Source organism: Oncorhynchus masou, unplaced genomic scaffold (genome assembly GCF_036934945.1).
Source record: "Oncorhynchus masou masou isolate Uvic2021 unplaced genomic scaffold, UVic_Omas_1.1 unplaced_scaffold_12551, whole genome shotgun sequence".
Lineage (NCBI taxonomy): Eukaryota > Metazoa > Chordata > Actinopteri > Salmoniformes > Salmonidae > Oncorhynchus > Oncorhynchus masou.
Window position 1 is genome coordinate 1 of NW_027002376.1, and position 6,451 is coordinate 6,451.

Here is a 6,451-nt window from a genome sequence, read left to right on the forward strand (position 1 = left end):
CACCCTGTCTCAATGGGGATAGCTGAGCTGACTACACTGACTGTGCTAGTGGCAGACTCCACTAAGCTGGCCTGCACCCTGTCTCAATGGGGATAGCTGAGCTGACTACACTGACTGTGCTAGTGGCAGACTCCACTAAACTGGCCTGCACCCTATCTCAATGGGGATAGCTGAGCTGACTACACTGACTGTGCTAGTGGCAGACTCCACTAAGCTGGCCTGCACCCTGTCTCAATGTGGAGTTAGAGACCTGTCTATATTCATCAATAAGATGAAAGCACACTTTGGTCCGGTTTGTGGATGAATCCCAGAAAGAGGGCCAATTATCTACAAATTATATATTTTGCGAGGGGAAGAAAACAGTTTTCAACAAGTGATGGAGTTGTGAGACTCTGCTGTAGAGCTCATCACTCCCCCTAACTGGGAGGGGGCTAGAGACAATTACTCGATGCCGACATCTTTCTAGCTGATTTTCAAGCTGAAGCCATGTTGCGCTTGGTGACCTCAATGTTTCATCCTAACATCATTGGTGCCGACGTGGATAACAATATCCCTATACTCGCCAGTTGTCAAAGCCAGCACCCTCTTCAGATTAGCCTTAACGTCGGTAGCCCTGCCCCTGGTAAACAGTGTATGATCGCTGGATGATTCTTTTTAAGTCTAATACTACGGGTAATGGAGTCTCCAATGACTAGGTCAATTTGTCAGAGCTAATGGTGGGGAGGCTTCGGCGGCTCAGACCCCATAACGGTGGAGGAGACACCTGGGAAGCCTCAGGCTCTGACTGACTCGTTGCTTAGTGGGGAAAACTGGTTGAATGTTTCTAATCGGCTGCATGAGCGACACCATGTGGACAGCATTTCTTTCCAGAATCCATGTTGTTCACTGTGCTGAGGGGGGGTCTGTGCTGGGGCTGGGGGGGGGACTGTGCTGGGTGGGGAGAGACTGTGCTGGGGGGATTAACACTACTACCTGTATTTACTGGTGGCACAAACACCATCATCCTTTCCTACACTTCAATTGCCCTTGGCCTAACTATTGCATCTGAAGCAGGGTTCACAACCCAGCGATCCTCCTGTATATTCAGAGGACAGCGACTGCAGTGAGAAGGCATCATGTTACTCAGCTTTTCCATCTGGACGAGCTCCTGCAGATCCATGCCAGATGGAACCCATCCCGGACGCTTTTGGAAGGAAGTAGAGGGTGGACAAAACTAGGACGTTGGTAAACTTGTTAACGCCAGAGTTTGATTAAACTGTTAACACTAAAAAAGAGAGAAAGGAGCAACAAATAGCAGATCAGCAGAGACAACGGGGAAGTCCATTGTTAAGGGTTAGGGTTATTTGTACTCCTGACCTTATTGAGGCTTGCCATAACAAAGGGGTTGAAAACTTATTCACTCAAGACATTTCAGCTTTTCATTTTTAATTTCTACAAACATAATTCCACTTTGACATTATGGGGTGTTGCGTGTAGGCCAGTGACACAATCTCAATGTAATCCATTTTAAATTCAGGCTGTAACAACATGAGGAATAAGTCAAAGGGGTGTTTCCTGAAGGCCCTGGATGCACAGGATGTAGACAATTAGACATGCAAATACATGGGGGATATACAGAGGTGCACAGACTCAATACATTAACACGTGTTCCAGTCTTCCAAACTGGTTCCCAGGTAGCTGATGGTCCTGTGTTTGTTGCCCTACAGCATTCAGAGCCCCTGCTACTACTAACCCAAACCTGCCCCTTCAGTACGGACCAGGCCAGATCCCTCAGTATAGACCAGGCCAGGGGGGTCCTGTGCCCTGACCAGATCCCTCAGTATAGACCAGACCAGATCCCTCAGTACGGACCAGGCCAGGGGGTCCTGAACCCTGACCAGCCCTCTGTAGCAGAGCTCTTCCACCAGCTAATGGTTTCAGAGACAGAAGAGTTGCTGTTCATCCAGCTACCTGATACTATCCCTGGCCAGCCAACCACAGCCTCCGTCCCAAGCCAGCCAATCACAGCCACCGGCCAGCCAATCACAGCCACAGAAAGAAATTTAAAAAAAGACTCCAAGTCCGACGGCAAGCGCATCTCTCACATTAAAGCACCGGTGAGTAACGACCACATTCTATCCTTATTTTCTACCGTCCACTTCATTCTAACAAGGAAGCATTTCACGCCAAGGTCTACATTTGCTGTATTCCATCTTCTTCCTCAGGACCCTGCTAGAGACAGCGTTCACATCCAGTCAGAGTTCCCCTGACCCCTAACCCTAAAGGCCATGTTCTTCCTCAGGACCCTGCTAGAGACAGCGTTCCCATCCGGTCAGAGTTCCCCTGACCCCTGACCCTAAAGGCCATGTTCTTCCTCAGGACCCTGCTCGAGACAGCGTTCCCATCCAGTCAGAGTTCCCCTGACCCCTGACCCTAAAGGCCATGTTCTTCCTCAGGACCCTGCTAGAGACAGCGTTCCCATCCAGTCAGAGTTCCCCTGACCCCTAACCCTAAAGGCCATGTTTTTTCCTCAGGACCCTACAGAGACATGCTCACATCCAGTCAGAGTTCTCCTAACCCTGACCCTAAAGGCCATGTTCTTCCTCAGGACACTGCTGGTAAAGACGTTCCTGTCCTGTCAGAGTTCACAGAGGGGTTTCTGGGGTAAACTACAGATCAGGAAGTCCGGCAAGGGTGCAGCTGGTGCTGGGAGACATCACTATGGGCGCCTCAGAGGGAGCTGCCTTCTCTTTCCTACAGGTCTGTTAATATAATAGACATTACAGGGTTAGATGGTGTTGAGACACATCACTATGGACGTCTCAGAGGGAGCTGCCTTCCCCTTTAGAACAGGTACCTAACAGTATAGTTCTCCTGTTTAGTCTCTATAGAACCACAGTCCTGGATTCACGTGATCCAGGATGTGTTTAGTCCTATAGAAATCATTGTAGTCCTGATTCACTGTGATCCAGGATGTGTTTATCCTATAGAACCACAGTCCTGATTCACTGTGATCCAGGATGTGTTTAGTCCTATAGGAACCACAGTCCTGATTCACTGTGATCCAGGATGTGTTTAGTCCTATAGAACCACAGTCCTGATTCACTGTGATCCAGGATGTGTTTATCCTATAGAACCACAGTCCTGACCACTGTGATCCAGGATGTGTTTAGTCCCATAGAACCACAGTCCTGATTCACTGTGATCCAGGATGTGTTTAGTCCTATAGAACCACAAAGTCCTGATTCACTGTGATCCAGGATGTGTTTAGTCCTAAAGAACCACAGTCCTGATTCACTGTGATCCAGGATGTGTTTAATCCTATAGAACCACAGTCCTGATTCACTGTGATCCAGGATGTGTTTAGTCCTATAGAACCACAGTCCTGATTCACTGTGATCCAGGATGTGTTTAGTCCTATAGAACCACAGTCCTGATTCACTGTGATCCAGGATGTGTTTAATCCTATAGAACCACAGTCCTGATTCACTGTGATCCAGGATGTGTTTAGTCCTAAAGAACCACAGTCCTGATTCACTGTGATCTGATTCAGGATGTGTTTAATCCTATAGAACCACAGTCCTGATTCCTGTGATCCAGGATGTGTTTAGTCCTAAAGAACCACAGTCCTGATTCACTGTGATCCAGGATGTGTTTAGTCCTAAAGAACCACAGTCCTGATTCACTGTGATCCAGGATGTGTTTAATCCTAAAGAACCACAGTCCTGATTCACTGTGATCCAGGATGTGTTTAGTCCATAGAACCACAGTCCTGATTCACTGTGATCCAGGATGTGTTTTTAATCCTATAGAACCACAGTCCTGATTCACTGTGATCCAGGATGTGTTTAGTCCTATAGAACCACAGTCCTGATTCACTGTGATCAGGATGTGTTTAATCCTATAGAACCACAGTCCTGATTCACTGTGATCCAGGATGATCAAAGAACCACAGTCCTGATTCACTGTGATCCAGGATGTTTAATAGAACCACAGTCCTGATTCACTGTGATCCAGGATGTGTTTAGTCTATAGAACCACAGTCCTGATTCACTGTGATCCAGGATGTGTTTAGTCCTAAAGAACCACAGTCCTGATTCACTGTGATCCAGGATGTGTTTAATCTAAAGAACCACAGTCCTGATTCACTGTGATCCAGGATGTGTTTAATCCTAAAGAACCACAGTCCTGATTCTGTGATCCAGGGATGTGCAGACAATGATTCACTGTGATCCAGGATGTCAGACAATGGCTTAGGGTCAGACAGAGCTAAATCATCTGTTATTTCTCCCACAGCAACTGGTGTCTGTGCGTCTGTCTGAGGGCCTGACTGGAGACATGAGTATCCTGGGGAACATCAAGCACAAGCTGGTCTGCTCTCCAGACTTCCAGGCTCTGCTACAGGAGCCATCACCTGGACCACTCAGCACATCTCTAACTTATATTCAGTACACCTTTTTCAGCATTAACTGTGTAGACATTGTACAGTTTTATTACACAATGTGAGGATTAACTGTGTAGATATTGTACAGTTTTACTTTCATCATACAGCGTTTATGTACCTTGTCTATTTCCTCCCAAACTTGTTTTCACTGTATAAACATTGTGTACAATATGAAGTCTTTTTTAAATGTATGTAAATGTTTATTTAATAAAAATGAGATACAAAACATGAGCTTGAAAACTAAGTCTACAAACAAAGTAACTGGTCAACACGTCTCTTAACAAAGACTATATCTAGTATAGACTAGCCTGTACACTGTGTATAGAGACAGTATATACAGAACGTGGCCCTGGTGACAGGAACTTAACTCCAACATAATTCATCTTTTCATACTAGAAAGAACACTGCTTTATGAGGAATTCTCATTCTGATAACTGTCAGTTGAGAATGTTATGTTTCATGATCTTTCCCAGACTGATGATGGTTCATTCACAGTTTGAGGCGCAGGAGCATAGATATGACTATAAACAAAATGTATTTTATTTGGGATGTAACTTGCCTTCATCACCCTTCCTCTCCAGAACAACTCAGGCCTTTTTCCCGCTCCTCCTCACTGTCGTAGCTCCTGCAGATTTAGTTTTCACCACTTTCACTTTGGATTTCTGTTTGCCTCCTTTAGTAGCGGTTTTGTTCTTGTGGGTCTCTTTCATCTGATCAGGTCCTCCCCGTCCAATATCCATCATGTGTTCCTCCCAGGACTTCATCTCATTCCCATAGCGCACTTTATCATCCTCCGCCAGCTGCATGTAGACCTGCAGAGCACACAGAGTCCGTTAGTCATGTAGACCTGCAGAGCACACAGAGTCAGTTAGTCATGTAGACCTGAAACAACAGTCAGCCAGTTAGTCATGTAGACCTGCAGAGCACACAGAGTCAGTTAGTCATGTAGACCTGAAACAACATCAGTCAGTTAGTCATGTAGACCTGAAACAACATCAGTCAGTTAGTCATGTAGACCTGAAACAACAGTCAGCCAGTTAGTCATGTAGACCTGCAGAGCACACAGAGTCAGTTAGTCATGTAGACCTGCAGAGCACACAGAGTCAGTTAGTCATGTAGACCTGAAACAACATCAGTCAGTTAGTCATGTAGACCTGAAACAACAGTCAGCCAGTTAGTCATGTAGACCTGCAGAGCACACAGAGTCCGTTAGTCATGTAGACCTGCAGAGCACACAGAGTCCGTTAGTCATGTAGACCTGCAGAGCACACAGAGTCAGTTAGTCATGTAGACCTGAAACAACATCAGTCAGTTAGTCATGTAGACCTGAAACAACAGTCAGTCAGTTAGTCATGTAGACCTGAAACAACAGTCGGTCAGTTAGTCATGTAGACCTGAAACAACAGTCAGCCAGTTAGTCATGTAGACCTGCAGAGCACACAGAGTCCGTTAGTCATGTAGACCTGAAACAACATCACCACCACCATCACCACCATATGTATATAACTACATCTATACCACCACCACCACCATCATATGTATATAACTACATCTATACCACCACCACCACCATCATATGTATATAACTACATCTATACCACCACCACCACCATATGTATATAACTACATCTACACCACCACCACCACCATATGTATATAACTACATCTATACCACCACCACCATATGTATATAACTACATCTATACCACCACCACCACCACCATATGTATATAACTACATCTATACCACCACCACCACCATATGTATATAACTACATCTATACCACCACCACCACCATATGTATATAACTACATCTATACCACCACCACCACCATATGTATATAACTACATCTATACCACCACCACCATATGTATATAACTACATCTATACCACCACCACCATATGTATATAACTACATCTATACCACCACCACCATATGTATATAACTACATCTATACCACCACCACCATATGTATATAACTACATCTATACCCCACCACCACCATATGTATATAACTACATCTATA

At 45.3% G+C, this 6,451-nt stretch overlaps 1 pseudogene; it reads left to right on the top strand.

The window, feature by feature from the left end:
* The first annotated feature begins 958 nt into the window (after positions 1–958).
* Positions 959–4,497, top strand: LOC135530104 (uncharacterized; annotated as a pseudogene).
* The last annotated feature ends 1,954 nt before the right edge of the window (positions 4,498–6,451 follow it).